The sequence below is a fragment of the Artemia franciscana genome, unplaced genomic scaffold (genome assembly GCF_032884065.1).
Source record: "Artemia franciscana unplaced genomic scaffold, ASM3288406v1 Scaffold_1507, whole genome shotgun sequence".
Taxonomy (NCBI): Eukaryota; Metazoa; Arthropoda; class Branchiopoda; order Anostraca; family Artemiidae; genus Artemia; species Artemia franciscana.
Window position 1 is genome coordinate 34,276 of NW_027062850.1, and position 24,946 is coordinate 59,221.

The window sequence follows — 24,946 nt, forward strand, 5'->3', positions numbered from 1 at the left end:
CGGCTTTTGTAATTCAGGGGTTATTCTTCAAGAATTGGAGCAAAATTCGAACTTTTGCGTAAAGAGTGAGGTATTTACTAGGGAGTGAGCCCCCTAATATACGTAATAATTTCTGTTCGTTTTAAGTGTTAATATTGCTGCTTACTTTCAGTTGAAAAAACTTATATTTTATTTAATTGACTTTATTAAATAAATGGTGACCAAAGGCTTTCACTTTTTAAGATTAGCCTCTGTGACATAACCTAAATTTCAGCAATTTGATTAAAATCGTGGTTCAATTTATAAATTGGAATTTAATATTTACGGAGTATTTTCAAAACAAAATTTATCAGGAATTCAATCAGTAAAGGCAATTTAATTTAATTATGGCAACTGGTCATGATACCATCCTTTGCTTTAACACAAGACTAAGAAAAACAAAATGTGTTTATTTAAGAGATGTTTTGAGAAAATTCCAGAGCCATTTTTTCAACTTTCTCATATGCTTGGAATTTGAGGCATAATTCTTCCATAATATCTCAAACATGCTGTTCAAGATGTAAGTTACTCAAAAAATTATTCTTTTCAAAAGTGCCCAATGACAAGTTGCACAACATCAAATTGAATACCTTTTCCTCTCAACTGGCTAATGGGGGACATATAAAAAGGGCCCAAAGGAAAATACATTTTAATGTGTGGACAGGGGTTCACGCGAACGTAGTCCCCCAATACCAAAAATAATACTGTTGATTTACTCCATTTCGGGTAATCACAGGAGTCAGCCAGTCCAAAGTGCAATAGAAAGGAGCAAGCAACATTCACGATCAAGGTGACTCCCCAGTCAGGTAAGTATGAATCCTTAAAATCTGACTGAATAGTCAAACCTTTAATTTCTGAAAACCTAGTGGCCGTTTTACTGATTATGGCAATTATTTTCTCGTTAACAAGCAAAGGGGGCTTTAGTCATCGCTACAACTACTAACGGCTCACCACAGAACCAAGCCGTCTGAGGCCAAAAACATTCGCTTCAGCAATTCTACTCGAATCCTGGTTCAATCTAGATTTCAGGAGTTAATAATTACGGACTATTTAAAAAAAAAGCATGGGGACTTCAATCCAGTTTTGACACTTTAATTTGATTAGGCTGAAGGGTCATTAGATTTTTCATCATCAATTTTATATACAATTTTTCTCCTTCTTTTCAGATAAGAAAAATATGATTTTTAATATATTACAGGACTAGGAAACTACAAGGGTGGTTTATATTAAATTTGAAAAGCGCATTATTCACATAATTGGTTTGGGTTCATTGACTTTGGTTTCCCCTCGAAAGTGGTGTGCCGATCCTGGAGATACAGCAATACCTTTATTTTAAACCCCACTCCCCTGAGTGCGGCCTTGGTTGAATATATAATTACAAATCTTATATGGTTCTGATGAATACTTACAAGCCTCATTTTTTTCCTGTTTTTCTCCGTAATATCCAACTTTTCCTTCAGAAAAAGTCGGTAACAAGAACACTTCTGATATCTAATTACTACCAAAATTGATCATTTAAAAATATTACTTTTTACAAGCGACTATGTCTTAAGACTCTTTTGGAATGACCTTGCTAATATTGGACTTAAGCTAATGCTAATTTTAGTTGAATTTTATGATTGACTGAAAAATTCTGATTCGTTCAATCTAGCACCAATCAATCAATCAATCAATCAATTTATTGATACTAAAAGAAAAAACTATTACAAAAGTAAAGTGGTTACTAGGCCCAAGAAGCTTTGCTTGTAATGGACCAAATCTCAGTATTCTAAATCTCATTATGTATAGTCCTTTAATAAGAGTAAAAATATAAAAACGATTAACCCCGGCCCCTCAAGATTTTTTCTAGAACCCTCTTTAATAATAACTCAGTTTCACGTAAAAATAGTGATTTTTTTTAAGATTAAATATTAAAAATTTTAAGAGAATAATAAAAATAAATATAGAAATGGTTTATATTTTGCATTAACTAATAATTGTGAATTACTTACCTTCTTGAATATTTTCTAATCACTAATCACTTATCACTAATATACATAAAATATAGCAGATGTGTGCACTATTCGTGTACGCTCAAAGGCCAGATAAAAACATAAGAACGTATGCAAAAAAAAAACAAAAAAAACACTGGATTAAGACTTATAACAACAAGCAGCTTATGAATATATATTGCAGACCCCATCCTAACAAAACTGGTAGGTAATAAACTTACATTTAACAAAAGAGATATTTCTTCTTAGGGATGCAAGATGTTTCAATTAGTGTGTGTTGACACAGAGTCAGCAATATGCACAAAATGTTCAAAATTACTCTCTCAAAAATTCTTAAGTAGGTTTTGCAGGTTTAGCCTTGGTTTGGTTTGGTCTCTCAAGGTCAGATATATTTTTTGTTCCTGAGACTCATCAATCCTTAAAAGAAGAAATGCAGTCTGAGTATAATTACAAAAAAATTGATTTATACCTATACATACACGAAGGGTGTAGGGGATCCCTTCGCCCTAAAGGTCAGCCTTTAAGCACCTACACTATTATTGATTTATCATAATTTTTCATAATGAACTTGGACTGTGGGAATGAACGTTTTAATCTTTTTTTTTTTTTCTGTAAAGCTTCTTGTTTGAAATGAAGTTGCTTGAACTAGTACATTCCACACAAACTATAAACCTCGTTCGCTGGGTTGATCACACCAGTACTATTCTTGTATTGTAGCACATATTGCGGCTCTTGAACATATCATGGCAACAGCTGGCTATTTTGTTATGCAAAATAAAGTTTGAAGCTCATATATTTTTGTTCGGCGGGGGGGGGGGCATTTTTTCTTCTTCTCAAATCAAAAAAAATCTTTCGAACAAATCAAAAATATGTTTTAATGCATATTTATTACGTTTTATGATTTTTAGGGGGCGGGGGCGTAAACTCAGTAATCTTCCCCTGGATACTACCTTGGTCATCAATACACTTTATTTACTATCATTACTTTTCACCGAGTTTTGATTCTGCATTTATATATGAGGATATAAAAACAAGATAAACTTTTCAGCTTTTCTTTACTTGAGTCCAGCCAAGAGATCTCTCCGTATTAGTATTTTTCCTGTATCATTGTGTAAGTTTTTGTGTAAGAAAAATTGCGTAGTTTTTGTAAGAAAAAAAAAAATGCATCCCAATCTAGTCCAATCACGTTCGATCTTAAAAACGCACTAGCATTTTCAATTTCAGACATAATGAGTAAAAAGACAAAAAAGATCAACAACTAGAGCAGAAAAACCTTACAGTGACAACCACAGGGAGTATATCTGTAAGTTTGAAGTCACTTATTACTTTGAGTCTATGGCAGCAATATATAGCAATATATATATATATATATATATATATATATATATATATATATATATATATATATATATATATATATATATATATATATATATATATATATATATATATATATATATATATATATATATATATATATGTATATAGCTAATAATCTAACATTAAAGAACGAATAACAGCCAAATAATGCCATAAAATATAACCCCAAGACCTGTTTTTGACATAGAATGGTACAGACCTGGTTTCTGTAAGCCTCAAATTACTTATCATTGTGATAAGTTTATGGTAGTAGTAAAGTCTTAACTAGAGTCAAATAATTATTTAAATCCTAGTTAAATTCGTCTAACCTCTACCAAAAACCTAGCATTTAAATTTTTCATAAATAATTAGTTTTTTTTTCAGTTCGGAAAAGGGAACAAATAGATGTAAATATATAATTTCGTCAATTTGTGTTCTAAAATTCGCGCTATTTCCATCTTTTTCCTCTCACTTGGATGTAGAAAGCGGGTTTCTTAATTCTGTTAAGTCTGTGGTAGGTTTTGGATATTAAAATTTTGTAGAATTTATTTTTACCTACTTTAGATACGGGATTGTATCTTCGAAAGTAGGGGACGAGACTAGGGGGATTTTTAAGCGTTTTACTTTGTACTTCTGCACTGTTGACGCTGTGTTTGTGAATTTTCAGCCTTATAAAGAGGCCAGTATAAAAATTTTAGGTCAAGGAGAGAAAACAGTTTAAGGTGGTACAATAACGGATAAGCAATAAAGACAATCTTTCGTTTGCATCTAAGTTTTCACAACCAGGGTCATCACACTCCCAGGAGTTGCAACCTTAGGCCTAATATCTGGAGTGAATCTTGTTTCTGGCAAAATGTTGTTGGTGATGTAATTTAGACCTTCGATGACTTTCAAAAGAGGGAAAAGGTCATCTTCTGAGGTAAGGGGATAAGGTTTTTAAGCCGTTTTACAAAGAAGACAAAGTTGGATAAGATTTTATGTTTCCTTCTGAGATTTTAGTTTTAAATAACCTAGCATTGTACATTTTATTTTCAAGCATTTTATGTTTTGATTTGAAAAACCAAGAATGGATTTGTTGAGAATGGAATAGGAATAAGAATGGAATAAGAATGATAATAAGGGATAAGAGAATAGGAATAAGAATAAGAATGGAATAAGAGGAATAAGAATGGAAGAATGGAATAAGAAGAAAGTAGACAGCCATCAAAAATTTTACAGCGCCCACAAAAGCTAGAAAAATTTTCTTCCTTGACTCTCCGCTAAGTTATACGTAGGTTGTGAGATTTTGACTTGACATACTTCCCGTGTGCAAAGGGCACATAGCCCGGAAGCACTAACAACAATACCGCTATGAAAATATCGTAAGAAATGTAATCTCCTTGCAAATCGGATTAAAGGGCATCGAATCTATTAACGCTTCGGCCCTTTTTTGGCAGGGCAGATCTATCTTTCAAGCTTTTTTATATACATTAAGTACTTTAAGACTTGCTTTCTTGACTTCTGCTATAAGCCTTTCAAGGCTTACTTCCAATAATGGAATTTATCATGGGAATAAGTAATATAGACCCACAAGTGAAATCAAAATAAATGACTTTTCGTGAAACACCCGAAACGTACAGTGGCGCAACTAGGGGAAGATATTGGGGTTTACCTGACCCCAAAATCAGCACCTGCTGGGGCCCATGTGACATTTTTTATTGCCTCAATCCTCCGAAAATTTATTCAAGTGTGTGGGTTGGAAAACTACCATTATCTCAACACGCGGGAAAACCAATTTAATCCTCCAAACCCAAACTTTAACAAAGTAATAAACATGAGATAAAATAAATAACTGAAAAACGCCTCCAAATACATTAAAACACCAAAAAGTAATATTCCTCCCTCTTACTCAAAAATTCAAATTATAAGACCAAAAATGAGCGTGTGGGTGAGGGGAGGAGGGGTCTTGACAAAGGAAGTTGTCTTTGAATACTTATGAAATATAACATGACCGTTCTGCCTCTTTAATTTTTAGTCTTAAAATATATATATATATATATATATATATATATATATATATATATATATATATATATATATATATATATATATATATATATATATATATGCAGATCTATAAAAAAGAAAAAGAAGATAAGACTACATATCATGAAGTAATTTCCCATGATAAACAGCCATACCTGCTACCCTCCCAATAAACTTGAAATACAGTAAATGCTGTTCATTGCATAGACCACTTGATGCATTAATTTGAAGTGTGTAATTGTCACTGAAAAAAGGAAAAAAAAATCCAGAAATAACCGATTTTTTTCCCCTCAGAAACAGTTTTTACCCTACTCTTATCGAACAGGTGTTTTATCCAATAAAAATTATTGAGGGGGTGGTTTCCTTCCAATAACTTTCAACTAATAGAATAGTACGTGAAATTTTCAATCGAATGAGCCCCTTTCAGAGTTTTTACGACAGCTCCTTCTATACGGTGCCCTGGTCTAAAGAAACTAAGAAAAAAATTAATAATACATAGTGCCCACGTCCCTCTTTATTTAGGCAGGCGTTATTGGGCAGCCTATGATAAACATAACGTTTTTCGTTCTCGCTGAGCTGAGCTAAAAACTTTCGACAAAATGTGCTTAGGAAACTCAAACGAAATGCAAATTTCTCAACCAAAAAATTCACGCAAGCTTAGCGTGAATAAGACTTCCAGAATAGCATAAACAATATTGTACGGACTTAAAATAGCGTGTTAGTAATAGCGTTATAGTAAATCTAACTATATTCACAGGTGGGACACAGGGATACAACTACAATGATGCAACTGTTAAAACTGTCCATCAATTAACAAATTAGATAATTAAAAAAGACACTCAGTAACTTTCAGAGTTGACCAATAGTTTTAAATAGTGACGAAGACAACACTACCTTTCCATAACAAAGAAACACAACTTAAAAACAAAGGAAATTTTCTCAGGACAGTGGAATTAAATTCAGTGAATGTTTCGGCCTTTTGTACGAAGGCCGTCTTCAGTAAAACACAAGAAAAAGAAATATATATATTAAAACTCACATTAAAATGCAAAATTATAAAGCTAGAAATATTTTTAAAAAACTTTTTAAAACAGCCTAGCATCCTTACTTCAATGAAGTTCAACCAGACCTGATAAATATTAAATAATGAAAAAATAAGTTTTTTAACTGCAAATAAGGAGCGACATTAAAACTTAAAACGAACAGAAATTATTCCATGTATGAAAGGGGTTGTCCCCTCCTCAACGCCCTGCTCTTTACGCTAAAGTTTGACTCTTTGTCGCAACTCTACTGTTTAAAACAATAAAAACATCCCATTATTTTATTTTTACAATAACCTTTAACGTAGGGCAAAGTACCTTGGTAAAACAAGCAAATAAATTATGTATTGTGCCCACTTTGCTCTTCATATCACTTCACTACAATATTATCATGTAATTTTTAATGTGACGTCATTGCAACCTCCATATAGCCTTATATATTTGTAGGTGACTTCATTCTGAGCATCAAAGTAGTTTCATAAATATGACGTTATCTTTACCATATAAATTGGAATCCACATGGTGTGGTTCAGTTATTGATTGTATTTGATACGGCACAAAATAATGTTTAAGACCAATTTAAAACATAAAGAATATGAAATGGGCGCATGTTCAAACAGGGAAGACGAAGAAAATAAACTGAATACTTCTGAAAAACCGAATAACAAGGGAACAAACCTGAATTTGAAAGAGAGGGATAAGAAAACAGATTTGCGTCATCCGAATACTAAGAGAACACTGGGTAAATGTACACTGCTGCTGAGCAACAAAGTCGATCAATATTTTGAAGAACAAGGATTGGAGGGCCAGGAAAAATTGGCAAAAAGAAGGAAAATAGCCATGTTCGATAAGGAGGAAGTAAACAGTAGTTTAAATCGTGCAGTTCGTGAAGGAGACTTAGAAGGAGCAAAGGAGTTAATCAACTCTTTTGGGCTGTCTTACATCAAAGAATGGTCAGATGGATACGTGCTACTTTGTCAAGCTCTGATTAACAAAAACACAGCAATTGCTAAATTACTTTTAAATCACGATTGTAAAGTCAACATTGAAAATGGTCCGTATGCTGGCTTTGGAAGAATTATTCCATTTAAGATTATTAAAAATAGAAAACTTACTGGTACGCCACTTCATCTGGCAGTTATTAGTGGTGATTTAGAAGTTATTAAGATGGTTATAGATAAAGGTGCTGATGTTAATGCAAGAGATATTTATGGAGAAAGTCCACTTCATTTAGCAGCTTCAACTAGATGCTCACAGACTGTTGTTGAATGTCTTTTAAAGTTTGGTGCAGACGCTCATATAAGAAATAGTGAACAACTAAGTCCACTACATTTAGCAGCTCATTGTGGGCACACACAAACAGTTGAACGTCTTTTAAGGTCTGGTGCGGATATTAATGCAAGAGGCAAATATGACGGAAGTCCACTTCATTTAGCAGCTATTCGTGGACACACACAAACAGCTGAATGTCTTTTAAGGTCTGGTGCGGATGTTAATGCAAGAGACGTTAAGGACAGAAGTCCACTTCATTTAGCAGCTCGTCATGGACACACACAAACAGCTGAATGTCTTTCAAGGTGTGGTGCGGAAGTTAATGCAAGAGACGTTAAGGACAGAAGTCCACTTCATTTAGCAGCTCGTCATGGACACACACAAACAGCTGAATGTCTTTCAAGGTGTGGCGCGGAAGTTAATGCAAGAGACGTTAATGACAAAAGTCCACTTCATTTAGCAGCTTTTCGTGGACACACACAAACAGCTGAATGCCTTTTAAGGTCTGGTGCGGATGTTAATGCGAGAAATATTAATGGTGAAAGACCAATTCATTTAGTAGCTCATTGTGGGAACACACAAACAGTTGAATGTCTTTTAAGGTCTGGTGCGGATATTAATACAAGAGGCAAATGTGACGGAAGTCCACTTCATTTAGCAGCTGTTCGTGGACACACACAAACAGCTGAATGTCTTTTAAGGTCTGGTGCGGATGTTAATGCAAGCTGCATATATGACCAAAGTCCACTTCATTTAGCAGCTTTTCATGGACACGCACAAACAGCTGAATGTCTTTCAAGGTGTGGTGCGGAAGTTAATGCAAGAGACGTTAATGACAGTAGACCACTTCATTTAGCAGCTTTTCATGGGCACACACAAACAGTTGAATGTCTTTTAAAGTCTGGTGCGGATATTAATGCAAGATGCAAATATGACGGAAGTCCACTTCATTCAGCAGCTTTTTGTGGACAAACACACACAGCTGAATGTCTTTTAAGGTCTGGTGCGGATGTTAATGCAAGAAGCATATATGACACAAGTCCACTGCATTTAGCAGCTTTTCGTGGACACACACAAACAGCTGAATGTCTTTTAAGGTCTGGTGCGGATGTTAATGCAAGAAACATTTATGGCAAAAGTCCACTTCATTTAGCAGCTTTTCGTGGGCACCAAAAAACTGTTGAATATCTTTTAAAGTCTGGTGCAGATGTTAATGCAAGAGACATAGATGACGAAAGTCCACTTCATTTAGCAGTTTTAAATGTACAATCATCAAATATTTCGGGATCAGAAACCAATGTCTATAGTAGGCCTCGAGACAAGGATGACATGACATCACTTCATGTAGTTGCAACTCTTCTGAAGCATGGAGCTGACATAAATATTACGAATAAAAATTACAGCACAGCGTTTAATGGTTCTGTTAATGATCTTGCTTCATATCTTGCATACCACGTATTAAAAATGATTGCGGCAAACTTATATGTAAGTGAAAGAAACAAATCACTCTTAGTCCAGGCTCTTTCCTGTTCACAATGGGATCAGTGTGAATGAGAACTAGAGCAAATGAAGAGTGAGATAATATTTTGTAATATTTCGTTCTATGACATTTTTATTAAAGGAATAAGCTTAACTGAATTATACATGATGAATGTAAATTCCTTGAAAAACTTACTGAAATCAGCAAATTGGGAAGCAAAATTTCCTATATGTAAAACCATAATTGCTAGCCATTTCAGAAAGAGTATAGAAAGGAAAGTGTTGCTTGAACTAGCCAATAGAAGCTCCAATTTTCTCTTTAACAGATTTGCTGAGTTACCACATGAATGTTCTGAACAGATACTGAACTATCTAAACAACGAAAACTTGAACAATTTGATAGATGCTTCTGAGCTTCATGACAACAGTTGAGAAGGAATGGTACCATTAAGAGTTTCTGGCATAAACTTATTGGTTTAGTGATTGAAAAATATCCTAAGAGTGCAGTGGTTTGAGATATATATATATATATATATATATATATATATATATATATATATATATATATATATATATATATATATATATATATATATATATATATATATATATATACTAGCTGTTGGGGTGGCGCTTCGCGCCACCCCAACACCTAGTTGGTGGGGGCGCTTCGCGCCCCCCCCCCCAAGCCCCCCCGCGTGCGTAAGTCGTTACGCGTCATAATAGTTACGCGCCATTGTAGTTGTGTCCCTATGTCCCACCTGTGAATATAGATAGATATATATATATATATATATATATATATATATATATATATATATATATATATATATATATATATATATATGGTTTTAACTACGTAAAACTTGCGAATATACAACATTCTTTGCTGTCCCATTGTCTTTGCATATAAATAGATTGTCAGGTTTACCGACTCTTGAACATGCAACATACAATGGTCCATGGGAAAACAATCTGTATTCAGATCTATACCTCATGATTCTAATGATTGCCCTTGAGCTTTGTTGATGGTGATTGCTAATCGACCATTCCCTGTCCCGGTGTCCCGGTCGTCATTTATATCCCCCTGTTTCCCCCGGTGTCCCCGTTGTAGTTGTGTCCCTGTGTCCCGGTCGTCATTTATATTCCCTGTGTCCCGGTCGTCATTTGTATCCCGGTGTCCCGGTCTGTATATACATTCGGTTTTTAGTTTTGTTTTTCTCCTTTATTTTTTTCCTTTTTTTTTTCTTTTTTAGTTTATTTAGATTTTTAGATTTTTTAGTTTTTTTATTAGTTTTTAGTTTTTTTTTCTTTTTAGTTTTTTTGTAGTTTTTTCTTTTTAGTTTTTTTGTAGTTGTAGGAGTGTCGTCATTTATTTTTTTCTTTTTTAGTTCTTTTAAGTTTTTACCTTTTTTAGTTTTTTTTAGTTTTTTAGATGAAATTTTTTTTTAGTTTTTTCCTTTTTTTCTTTTTAGTTTTTTATTGGTTTTTACCTTTATTTTAGCTTATTTTTCAGTTTTTTCCTTTTTTTTATTTTTTTTTTATTTTTTATTTTTTTTAGTTTTTTACCTTTTTTTCGTTTTTTTAGTTTTTTTAGTTTTTTAGCTTTTTTACTTTTTTTATTAGTTTTTAGTTTTTTTTGTAGTTTTTGCCTTTTTTAGTTTTTTCAGTTTTTTTTTAGTTTTTTATTGGTTTTAACCTTTATTTTAGCTTATTTTTCAGTTTTTTCCTTTTTTTTAGTTTGTTTTAGTTTTTAGTTTTTTTAGTTTTTTACCTTTTTTTAGTTTTTTTAGTTTTTTAGTTTTTTAGCTTTTTTATTTTTTTATTAGTTTTTAGTTTTTTTTGTAGTTTTTGCCTTTTTTTAGTTTTTTTAGTTTTTTAGCTTTTTTATTAGTTTTTAGTTTTTTTTTGTAGTTTTCGCCTTTTTTTAGTTTTTTTAGTTTTTTAGCTTTTTTATTTTTTTTATTAGTTTTTAGTTTTTTTGTAGTTAGTTTTTTTAGTTTTTTACCTTTTTTTAGTTTTTTTAGTTTTTTTAGTTTTTTAGCTTTTTTATTTTTTTTATTAGTTTTTAGTTTTTTTTGTAGTTTTTGCCTTTTTTTAGTTTTTTTAGTTTTTTAGCTTTTTTATTAGTTTTTAGTTTTTTTTGTAGTTTTTGCCTTTTTTTAGTTTTTTTAGTTTTTTAGCTTTTCTATTTTTTTATTAGTTTTTAGTTTTTTTTCTAGTTTTTGCCTTTTTTTAGTTTTTTCAGTTTTGACTTCACCTGATCCAGTTTTTTCAGGTGACGTCACCTGATCCACAGATCCACAGATCCACACACAGACAACTTATTTTTATATATATAGATTTATATATATAGATATATATTTATATAAAAATAACTTTTTTGTCGACTGACGTCACTATAAGGCGTCATGTTTGTCGACTGACGTCATTATAAGGATTGAGCATTATGACGTATTTTATGTATTTTGTATGTTTGTACGTCATTATAAATTGCCGTCATTATAAGTATATAATGCTTTGTATATGACGTCATTATACGTATATAAGGCTTGCAATTCAAAGAGAATATTTAGTGTAAATCCTACAATGGCAGAAGAAACAGCCGAGGATTCAAATCGTGCCGAGGAATCAAACAGGCTTGCGGCTCAAAGAGATAATGCAAAACAAGAGTAGCGTAAAAACAGGGTTGTGGCCAAAAGAGAAAGTAACAATAGAAAGCGTGTCGAGGATTCACAAGAACGACGTGAAAACAGGCTTGCAGCTCAAAGAGATAATGCTAAAAGAAATGGTGCCGAGGAATCACATTCCCAGCGTGAAAACAGGCTTGCGGCTTCAAAGAGAAATTACCAAAGAAAATCGTCCAAAGGAATTACAAGAGCAATGTGAAAACAGGCTTGTGGCTCAAAGAGATAATGCAAAAAGAAAGCGTGCCGAGGAGTCACAAGAACAACGTGAAAACAGGCTTGCGGCGACCGGGACACAGGGACACAACTACAACGGGTACACCAGGAGGGGGGCACAGGGAGGACATCTAAATGACGATGGTGATTAGCAGCCACTATCAACAATGCTCAATGGCACTCATTAGAAAAATGCGATATAGATCTGAATACGGATTGTTTTTCCCATGGACAATTATATGTTGCATGTTCAGGAGTCGGTAAACCAGACAATCTATTTATATACACAGACAATGGGACAGCGAAGAATTTTGTATATTCGCTGTTTTACGTAGTTAAAACATATATCTATATATATAAAAATAAGTTGTCTGTCTGTGGATGTGTGGATGGATGTGTGGATGGATGTGTCAGGTGACGTCACCTGAAAAAACTGGATCAGGTGACGTCAAAACTGAAAAAACTAAAAAAAGGCAAAAACTACAAAAGAAACTAAAAACTAATAAAAAAAATAAAAAAGCTAAAAAACTAAAAAAACTATAAAGGTAAAAACCAATAAAAAACTAAAAAAAAACTGAAAAAACTAAAAAAAGGCAAAAACTACAAAAAAAACTAAAAACTAATAAAAAAAGTAAAAAAGCTAAAAAACTAAAAAAACTAAAAAAACTAAAAAAACTAAAAAAAGGTAAAAAACTAAAAAAAATAAAAAATAAAAAAAAACTAAAAAAAAGGAAAAAACTGAAAAATAAGCTAAAATAAAGGTAAAAACCAATAAAAAACTAAAAAAAAAAAGGAAAAAACTAATAAATGACGACACTCAAAGAGAAAGCGACCAGGACAAAAGGTATGTTCGATTAGCAATCAACAAAGCACCGGGACACAGGGAGTATAAATGACGACCAGGACATAAGTAAAAAAAAAAAACTATCTATATATATAAAAATAAGTTGTCTGTGGATCTGTGGATCGTGGATCAGGTGACGTCACCTGAAAAAACTGGATCAGGTGACGTCAAAACTGAAAAAACTAAAAAAAGGCAAAAACTACAAAAAAAACTAAAAACTAATAAAAAAAATAAAAAAGCTAAAAAACTAAAAAAACTAAAAAAAGGCAAAAACTACAAAAAAAACTAAAAACTAATAAAAAAGCTAAAAAACTAAAAAAACTAAAAAAAAGGCAAAAACTACAAAAAAAACTAAAAACTAATAAAAAAAATAAAAAGCTAAAAAACTAAAAAAACTAAAAAAACTAAAAAAAGGTAAAAAACTAAAAAAACTAAAAAAGGTAAAAACTAAAAGAACTAAAAAAGAAAAAAATAAATGACGACACTCAAAGAGAAAGCGACCAGGACAAAAGGAATGTTCGATTAGCAATCAACAAAGCACCGGGACACAGGGAGTATAAATGACGACCAGGACACAAGTAAAAAAAAAAATTAACAAAACTAAAAAGAAGGTAAAAACTACAAAAAAACTAAAAAGAAAAAAAAACTAAAAACTAATAAAAAAACTAAAAAATCTAAAAATCTAAATAAACTAAAAAAGAAAAAAAAAGGAAAAAAATAAAGGAGAAAAACAAAACTAAAAAACGAATGTATATACAGACTGGTACACCGGGATACAAATGACGACCGGGACACAGGGAATATAAATGACGACCGGGACACAGGGACACAACTACAACGGGGACACCGGGGGAAACAGGGGGATATAAATGACGACCGGGACAAAAAAACTAAAAAGAAAAAAAAACTAAAAACTAATAAAAAAACTAAAAAATCTAAAAATCTAAATAAGCTAAAAAAGAAAAAAAAAGGAAAAAAATAAAGGAGAAAAAATAAACTAAAAAACGAATGTATATACAGACCGGGACACCGGGATACAAATGACGACCGGGACACAGGGAATATAAATGACGACCGGGACACAGGGACACAACTACAACGGGGACACCGGGGGAAACAGGGGGATGTAAATGACGACCGGGACACCGGGACAGGGAATGGTCGATTAGCAATCACCATCAACAAAGCTCAAGGGCAATCATTAGAATCATGAGGTATAGATCTGAATACAGATTGTTTTCCCATGGACCATTATATGTTGCATGTTCAAGAGTCGGTAAACCTGACAATCTATTTATATGCAAAGACAATGGGACAGCAAAGAATGTTGTATATTCGCAAGTTTTACGTAGTTAAAACCATATATATATATCTATCTATATTCACAGGTGGGACATAGGGACACAACTACAATGGCGCGTAACTATTATGGCGCGTAACGACTTACGCGCGCGGGGGGGCTTGGGGGGGGCGCGAAGCGCCCCCACCAACTAGGTGTTGGGGTGGCGCGAAGCGCCACCCCAACAGCTAGTATATATATATATATTAGTTTTCCGCATATGACGTCTGAATTATTTCACACTAATACAAAAGAAGAAAAAAACTAAAAAAGGTAAAAACTACAAAAAAAACTAAAAAGAAAAAAAAAATAAAAAAGCTAAAAAACTAAAAAAAACTAAAAAAAGGTAAAAATCTAATAACTAAAAAAAAACTGAAAAAAATAAAAAAAGGCAAAAACTACAAAAAAAATAAAAACTAATAAAAAAACTAAAAAAGCTAAAAAACTAAAAAAAACTAAAAAAAACTAAAAAAAGGTAAAAAACTAAAAAAAACTAAAAACTAAAAAAGAAAAAAAACTAAAAAAAAGGAAAAAACTGAAAAATAAAAGAGAAAAAGAAAACTAAAAAAATATGAATAAATATATATAAAAATAAGTTGTTTGTGGGTTATGTCTGTCTGTCTGTCTGTCGAGTGACGTCGTGTTTGTCCGCATATGACGTCTGAATTATTTCACACTAATACAAAAGAAGAAAAAAAACTAAAAAATGTAAAAACTACAAAAAAAACTAAAAAGAAAAAAAACTAAAAAAGCTAAAAAACTAAAAAAAATAAAAAAAGGTAAAAAACTAAAAACTAAAAAAAACTGAAAAAACTAAAAAAAGGCAAAAACTAAAAAAAAACTAAAAACTAATAAAAAAACTAAAAAAGCTAAAAAACTAAAAAAACTAAAAAACTAAAAAAAGGTAAAAAACAAAAAGAAACTAAAAACTAAAAAAGAAAAAACTAAAAAAAAGGAAAAAACTGAAAAATAAGAGAAAAAGAAAACTAAAAAAATATTAATAAATATAAAAATTATAAATATAAATATAATATAAATTAGGAATCAACAAAGCACCGAGACACAAATGACGACCGGGACACAGGGAGTATAAATGACGACCAGGACATAAGTAAAAAAAAAAACTAAAAACTAATAAAAAAACTAAAAAATCTAAAAATCTAAATAAACTAAAAAAGAAAAAAAAAGAAAAAAGGAAAGAAATAAAGGAGAAAAACAAAACTAAAAAACGAATGTATATACAGACCGGGACACCGGGATACAAATGACGACCGGGACACAGGGAATATAAATGACGACCGGGACACAGGGACACAACTACAATGGGGACGCCGAGGGGCACAGGGGGATATAAATGACGACCGGGACACCGGGACACAAGGAATATAAATGACGCCCGGGACACTCAAAGAGAAATCACAGACTGGAACACCGGGACACAAATGACGACCGGGACACAGGGAATATAAATGACGACCGGGACACAGGGACATAACTACAAAGGGGACGCCGGGGTGCACAGGGGGATATATAAATGACGATGGCGACTCAGGGAATGGTCGATTAGCAATCACCATCAACAAAGCTCAAGGACAATCATTAGAATCGTGAGGTATAGATCTGAATACGGATTGTTTTCCCATAGACCATTATATGTTGCATGTTCAAGAGTCGGTAAACCTTATATCTATCTATATTCACAGGTTGGACATAGGGACACAACTACAATGGCGCGTAACTAATATGGCGCGTAACGACTTACGCGCGCGGGGGGGCTTGGGGGGTCGCGAAGCGCCCCCACCAACTAGGTGTTGGGGTGGCGCGAAGCGCCACCCCAACAGCTAGTATATCTATATATATAAAAATAAGTTGTCTGTCTGTCTGTGGATCAGGTGACGTCATGTTTATGTGTTGACTGACGTCATGAAATTAGTTGTCGTCATTTTTGCTTTGACGGCAACTAATTTCATGACGTCAGTCAACACAGAAACATGACGTCACCTGATCCACAGACAGACAACTTATTTTTATATATATAGAAGATATAGAACCTCATTATTCTAATGACGTGTCCCTGTGTCCCGGTCGTCATTTATATTCCCTGTGTCCCGGTCGTCATTTGTGTCCCGGTGTCCCAGTTTGTAATTTCTCTTTGAGTGTCCCGGTCGTCATTTATATTCCCTGTGTCCCGGTGTCCCGGTCCTCATTTGTGTCCCGGTGTCCCGGTCTGTAATTTCTATTCGAACAATCCCTGTGTCCCGGTCGTCATTTATATATCCCGCCTGTGCCCCCGGCGTCCCCATTGTAGGTTCTTCAGTGATTTTACAATTAAACATTTTTCCGTGAACAAATGTCTTAAATACCGTTAATGACGTCATCGTCAAAGCAAAAATGACGACAACTAATTTCATGACATCAGCCGACACAGAAACATGACGTCACCTGATCCACAGACAGACAGACAGACAACTTATTTTTATATATATATATAGATATATATATATATATATATATATATATATATATATATATATATATATATATATATATATATATATATATATATATATATATATATATAGATATATATATATATCTTCTATATATATAAAAATAAGTTGTCTGTCTGTCTGTCTGTGGATCAGGTGACGTCATGTTTCTGTGTTGACTGACGTCATGAAATTAGTTGTCTTCATTTTAGTTGTTTAGTGAAATTAGTTGTTCGTCATTTAGTTGTCGATATCTACATAAATAATTTCCATTGTCTTGAAAAAACTTTCCCTATTGTTTCTACGTTGTATTTGTTTGTTGAATATAATGACGACCGGGAACCTCAAAGAGAAATTACAGACTGGGACACCCGTACACAAATCACGACCAGGACACAGGGAATATAAATGACGACTGGGACACAGGGACACAACTACAACGGGGGTGCCGGGGGCACAGGCGGGATATGAAAATGACGACCGGGACACAGGGATTGTTCGAATAGAAATTACAGACCGGGACACCGGGACACAAATGACGACCGGGACACCGGGACACAGGGACTACAATTCACGACTGGGACACTCAAAGAAAAATTACAAACTGGGACACCGGGACACAAATGACGACCGGGACACAGGGACAGATCATTAGAATAATGAGGTATATATATAAATATATATATATATATATATATATATATTCACAGGTGGGACACAGGGACACAATTACAATGGCGCGTAACAACTACAGCGCATAACGACTTAAGCGCGCAGGGGAGGGGGCTTGGGGGGTGGCGCGAAGCGCCACACCAACAGCTAGTATATATATATATATATATATATATATATATATATATATATATATATATATATATATATATATATATATATATATATATATATATATATATATGTATGTATATATATATATATATATATATATATATATATATATATATATATATATATATATATATATATATATATATATATATATATATATATATATCATGAAAAGAGACCAATGCAACAGCACTAACACATAAAAAAAAAACTCCCTTTTTAAGATATCACAATACAGCTTCTGACAATAAATGGCAAAATTATTATTAGCTTTATCCACTGGCACAATTACAAATTCATTCTGTAGATTAGCAATTGCTTGTTTAATCTTCGCATTATAAAATAATGATTTAGTTTTACTATTTTTTAAATTAGAATATATTTTATTTCTTATTCTACTAATAATTAAATTCTTCCACCTTTGAAAACTCTCTTTACTTTTATTCTCTTTCTTACACCACTTGTCAATAAATACATCAAAATCATTTTCCAAGCCATCAAGAACACTCGATGGTTTCAGATGATGAGAAAGACGGAAATTAGCCCCTTTATTCATTATAATTTGAAGATCATCTTGCTTTATTATTGACAAGTCCCCTGTTATAACATGTTTGTAAGTAGGATTTACAAATGGGCCAAGTTGCTTACAATTACAAACCGGTTTCCAATTTATATCACTATCTAATCTTTTAAGTATTAAATTATAATTAAAAATGTTCTGCCCAATAGTTTTTGAAAATTTATAAATTAAAACTGGACTATCATTATAATTCAAATTATATATATATATATATATATATATATATATATATATATATATATATATATATATATATATATATATATATATATATATAATTTGAATTATAATGATAGTCCAGTTTTAATTTATAAATTTTTTACTAGGTGTTGATTAAACTAGGTTAAAGTTTTAATTTAAGTCCAGTTTTAATTTATAAATTTTTTACTAGGTGTTGATTAAACTAGGATTAAACTAGGTGTTGGGGTGGCGCCAAGCGCCACCCCAACACCTAGTTGGTGGGGGCGCTTCGCGCCCCCCCCAAGCCCCCCCGCGCGCGTAAGTCGTTACGTGCCATGTTAGTTACGCGCCATTGTAGTTGTGTCCCTATGTCCCACCTGTGAATATAGATATATATATATATATATATATATATATATATATATATATATATATATATATATATATATATATATATATATATATATATATATATATATATATATATATATATATATATATATATATATATATATATATATATATATGTTTTTAACTACGTAAAACTTGCGAATATACAACATTCTTTGCTGTCCCATTGTCTGTGCATATAAATAGATTGTCAGGTTTACCGACTCTTGAACATGCAACATATAATGGTCCATGGGAAAACAATCCGTATTCAGATCTATACCTCATGATTCTAATGATTTCCTTGAGCTTTGTTGATGGTGATTGCTAATCGACGATTCCCTGTGTCGCCGTCGTCATTTATATATCCCCGTGTGCCCCCCGGTGTCCCGGTCGTCATTTATATTCCATGTGTTCCGGTCGTCATTTATGTCCCGGTGTCCCAGTCTGTGAATTCTCTTTGAGGGTCCCGGGCGTCATTGATATTCCTTGTGTCCCGGTCGTCATTCGTGTCCCGGTGTCCCAGTCTGTATATACATTCGTTTTTGAATTGGTATTTTTTTAGGTTTTAGTTTTCTGCCTTTTTTTTAGTTTTTTTTTAGTTATACCTCATGATTCTAATGATTGCCCTTGAGCTTTGTTGATGGTGATTGCTAATCGAACATTCTCTGTGTCCCCATCGTCATTTATATATCCCCCTGTGCCCCCCGGCGCCCCCGTTGTAGTTGTGTCCCTGTGTCCCGGTCGTCATTTATATTCCCTGTGTCCCGGTCGTCATTTGTATTCCGGTGTCCCAGTCTGTATATACATTCGTTTTTGAAATGGTAAATGATGAAATAAATTTTTGTATTTTTCCCCTTTTTTTCTTTTTAGTTTTTTTGGTTATTACATTTTTTTAGTTTTTTTAGTTTTTTTTTCTTTTTTCTTTTTAGTTTTTTTTTTATTTTTATTTTTTTAGTTTTGTTTTTCTCCTTTATTTTTCTTTTTGTTTCCTTTTTTTAGTTTTTTTTATTTTTTAGTTTTTTTAGTTTTTTAGCTTTTTTGGTTTTTTTATTAGTTTTTAGTTTGTTTTTTTCTTTTTAGTTTTTTTGTAGTTTTTACCTTTTTTTTAGTTTTTTTTTTACTTATGTCCTGGTCGTCATTTATACTCCCTGTGTCCCGGTCGTCATTTGTGATGGTTTGTTGACGGTGTTTTGTTGATGGTGATTGCTAATTGAACATTCCTTGTGTCCCGGTCGCTTTCTCTTTGAGTGTCCCGGTCGTCATTTATATTCCCTATGTGCCGGTGTCCTGGTCGTCATTTGTGTCCCAATGTAATTTCGTAATTTCGTCAGTCGAAAACATGACGTCAGTCGACACAGAAACATGACGTCACCTGATCCACGGATCCACAGACAGACAGACAACTTATTTTTATATATATAGATATATATACATATATATATATATATATATATATATATATATATATATATATATATATATATATATATATATATATATATATATATATGCGCGAAGCATCCCCACCAACTAGGTATTGGGGTGGTGTGAAGTGCCACCCCAACAGCTAGTATCTATATAAAATTAAGTTCACCGGTGAATGTAAATGCAACGTGTGCAACGTAAATGTAAATGCAGGGAATATAAATGACGACCTGGACACTCAAAGAGAAATTACAAACTGGGACACCGGGATGAAATGAACGAAATGAACGTTCACCGGTGAATGTAAATGCCTTTTTCTCTGCTTGTATCCAATTATGCAAGCTATGATGGTAAAATTTAGGCTAAATTTGATTATAAATATTAGAAATGGGTCAAAAACCTGACATAAGCTAACCTAACCCAACATAACTTAACCAAACCTCATCTAACATGTCATCATTTAACCTTTCATTAAATTGAAAAAGGTGACTGGCAATGCTGACTAAATCCAAGGAGAAAATAGTGTGTTTCGGACTCTCAGCCGTTTTTATGTATAAATGGCATTTACGGAATTGCTGAAAATTTTATCAACCAACATCCCGATTGACGTGAATCGGGGTCAAATTGCTATAAGATTCGTTTGTGAATTTTTACGGACGAAAACTGCTTTCCAAAACGGCTAATTAATTTAACGTATTGATTTTTACGGTTCGACGTTGCAACAGTGACGAAAATGGGATACTCCGCTAAAAACTTCATAGTTTTGAAACAGCCACAATAAAATTGCAGAGGATTGCGGTTTTCAGATTTAAATATACCTAAGATAGATCCTGGGGCGAAGAATGTTTTCATTTCGTTGTCCTTTTACTTTAATTTATTAATTTAATGTTTTTAATTTGCTTTGGATTTTAATAGATATGTATTTCGAATTCAAATTCTTAACAGCAATATATATTGCTTAACATAACTTGCTTGTCAGCAAGGGAATTCAAGGTCAGTTTAACAATAGTTTATTGACTATGCTTGGAGAAGATAGCTGGGGAAGGGGAGAAAGGAGGAGGGGTTATGCCTCCTCCTTTCAAAGGAAATGGGTTCCCCCAAAAAGCACAAGATAGAGAAAACTAGGATTTTGACAGATACTCCAGAGAAGGAATCCCTTGAAGCAGAGGCTCAGGCAAAGCTTGACAAGAAAACTAAAAAAAGAGTTCCTAAACGTAAGCCAGATGAGTCCTTGAAATTGGAGTCATTGAAGAAGTCCAAGGTTGCTTCCATTGACGAGGAGGCTGAAGATAGCATTTCAGACAAAGATATGCAGCTAATAGACGATTCGGATGATGAGTCTTTGCACGAAGTGCCACCCCAACAGCTAGTATCTATATAAAAATAAGTTGTTTGTCTGTCTGTCGAGTGACGTCACTGCCCGCATTTGACGTCTGAATTATTTCATCATTTACCAATTCAAACGAATGTATTCAAGCCGAAGTAGCTCAGTTGGTAAAGCGTTATATTCCAGGTTCTAGGTCCGAGAGGTTCCAGGTTCGAACCTTTGCTTTAGTATTAATACAAAAGAAGAAGAAAAAACTAAAAAAGGTAAAAACTACAAAAAAAACTAAAACAAAGGTAAAAAACTAAAAAAGAAAAAAAAAATGTAAAAACTACCAAAATAAAAAAAAAGAAACTAAAAACCAATAAAAACCTAAAAAAACTAAAAACTGAAAAAGAAAAAAAAACTAAAAAAAGAAAAAAAACTGAAAAATAAAGGGAAAAAGAAAACTAAAAAAATAAAAATGAAAATAAACAAAAACTGAAAAATATAAATACATTCAGGCTGAAGTAGCTTAGTTGGTAAAGCGTTATGTTCCAGGTTTTAGGTCCGAGAGGTTCCAGGTTCGAACCTTGGCTTTAGCATTAATACAGAAGAAGAAAAAAAAATAAAAAAGGTAAAAACTACAAAAAAAAACTAAAAAAGAAAAAAAAGAAAAAAACTAAAAAAAAGGTAAAAAGAAAAAAAAAATAAAAACTATTAAAAAAAACTAAAAAAATTAAAAACTGAACCGTGCCATTGTAGCCATTGTAAACCGTGACGGGGGGCACAGGGAGGATATATAAATGACGATGGGGACACAGGGAATGTTTGATTAGCAATCACCATCAACAAAGCTCAAGGGCAATCATTAGAATAATGAGGTATAGATCTAAATACGGATTGTTTTTCCCATGGACAATTATATGTTGCATGTTCGAGAGTCGGTAAACCTGACAATCTATTTATATAAACAGACAATGGGACAGCGAAGAATGTTGTATATTCGCAAGTTTTACGTAGTTTAACACACATATATATATATATATATATATATATATATATATATATATATATATATATATATATATATATATATATATATATATATATATATATTCACAGGTGGGACACAGGGACACAACTACAATGGTCCATAACTAATATGGCGCGTAACGACTTACGCGCGCGGGGGGGCTTGGGGGGAGTGAAGCGCCCCCACCAACTAGGTGTTGGGGTGGTCCGAAGCGCCATCCCAATAGCTAGTATATATTATATATATAAAAACAAGTTGTTTGTCTGTCTGTCGAGTGACGTCACTGTCTGCATTTGACGTCTGAATTATTTCATCATTTATCAATTCAAAACGAATGTATTCAAGCCGAAGTAGCTCAGTTGGTAAAGCGTTATATGTTCCAGGTTTTAGGTCCGAGAGGTTCCAGGTTCGAACCTTGGCCTTAGCATTAATACAGAAGAAGAAAAAAAATAAAAAAGGTAAAAACAACAAAAAGAAAAAAAAGAAAAAAACTAAAAAAAAAGGTAAAAAGAAAAAAACTAAAAACTATTAAAAAAAACTAAAAAAATTAAAAACTGAACCGTGCCATTGTAGCCATTGTAAACCGTGCCGGGGGGCACAGGGAGGATATATAAATGACGATGGGGACACAGGGAATGTTTGATTAGCAATCACCATCAACAAAGCTCAAGGGCAATCATTAGAATAATGAGGTATAGATCTAAATACGGATTGTTTTTCCCATGGACAATTATATCCCGAATTAAAGATCAAAGTCTTTTTATGCCTACTTTCAAAGTAAAAGGGCAAATTGATCATACTGTACTGTAACTGTACTTCATCAGTGATAGCAATGCTGAATTGGATGCACGTTGTGGAATTTCTCCCAGTGTTGAAAAGACTGTCGTTTTCCAATTGCAATATCTTTTCCACAATAATAATAATTTAGTGTGTCATTTCAAAACAGCAATCGACTTGATGCTTACTGATACGCATAAAATTGTTATTTCTGCTGACAAAATGTGTACTCCAGAATATGTGCGTAGATACAATGCTCCAACTATCAATGAATTTGCAATTGTTATGGTTGGTGATCAGTTCTTACCTCAACATATTATTCTTTATAGACGAAACAATCAGTTGACAAGAATTATTGAAACTCATCGATGCTACGATACCCTACAATATCCTATTATTTATTGGGATTGAGCCAACGGCTATCACTTTAATATTACATTGATAAATACAGCCACTAACAAAGAAATGTATAAGAAATACAGCGCAATGAAATATTATGGCTGCAGAATATTGATTTGTCATAATGAAGACAATTATATTTTAAAATGCCGTCAATTGTTTCACCAATACATCGTTGGTATGTATGCAAAGATTTCTCAGAATGTTTGCTATTCATCCGTCTGAATCATACCAAGCTCCACTCTGAACAATGCATTCATTTTCGAGATGCAGTTGTAAATGATGGTAATACTGCTAACATTGGAAGTGTAGCAATCTTACATTTGTCATATGCTGGTAGTCCACGTCATATGCATGATTATGCTCAAGATGCCATTGCGTATGTTCGTCTCTATGGTCGTCCAGATTTATTTATTACATTTACATGTAATCCATCTTGGGACGAGTGACCCCCGCTTAAATACCAGATGTAGATGTCGATAGGGGCTTACATGGCATTGTGGTAAAAAATATGATGCATAGACCTTGCAGTGAACTGAATGAATATTCACCATACATGGACAGAAGAAGGGGCTGTGAGAAGTCCCTTTCTATTATTTATTTATTACCTTATATCATATTCTATAATATAACATACACTATAAGCCATAGCTATACGACATATAATTATACGACAGGCTGGCATCCTCAAATTCTTGTTTACCCATTATTTACCAGTTTTATTTTTAGACAGGTAACCTTCACCTATGATCAAGTTCAACAGGCTGACACCTTCAAACCCTTGTTTACCCATTTTTATTTGTCTGCCCGTATTTACCTTGAGCGTTAGATAGCCTTCAACCGATAGTCAAACTCAAAGCTTTAATTTATTACAAAACCGGACCGGAGAGGGCGACCCTTAAAAGCGAATGTTAGAACAATATTCTGGGAGTTCTGATTCACAATTTCTGGACGACAGATAGATATAACAGCCCTGCTACTTATATTTGGCTTATCGATTTTCCTCTTGCATCAGCATGCTTTCTTGGATACTAGCTTTTCAATTAATACGAGGGACAGCCTGTCGTGTGTATTTACAAGATTTACCGTAAGTTTTTTTTATTTCCAGATTTATACTTCTTCGCCCAAGCAAGGACTTTTCATCAACCAGAAAGAACTCTCCAGCTCAACTCCTTTCCACTTTATATTTCTTTACCTGTTTTTACATACTCCTTCTAAAATAAAATTCCCTGTCTTGAGAGATTGTGA

At 33.1% G+C, this 24,946-nt stretch overlaps 1 long non-coding RNA gene and 1 pseudogene across 1 annotated transcript; one reads left to right on the forward strand and one right to left on the reverse strand.

Annotated features, from left to right (window-relative positions):
* Positions 1–679: 679 nt before the first annotated feature.
* LOC136042577 (U1 spliceosomal RNA) lies at positions 680–832 on the reverse strand (annotated as a pseudogene).
* Positions 833–3,232: 2,400 nt separating this feature from the next.
* LOC136042576 (uncharacterized) lies at positions 3,233–24,938 on the forward strand. The gene is made up of 2 exons (XR_010621352.1): positions 3,233–3,312; positions 24,807–24,938. It is a non-coding gene; the product is annotated as an uncharacterized LOC136042576 (long non-coding RNA).
* The last annotated feature ends 8 nt before the right edge of the window (positions 24,939–24,946 follow it).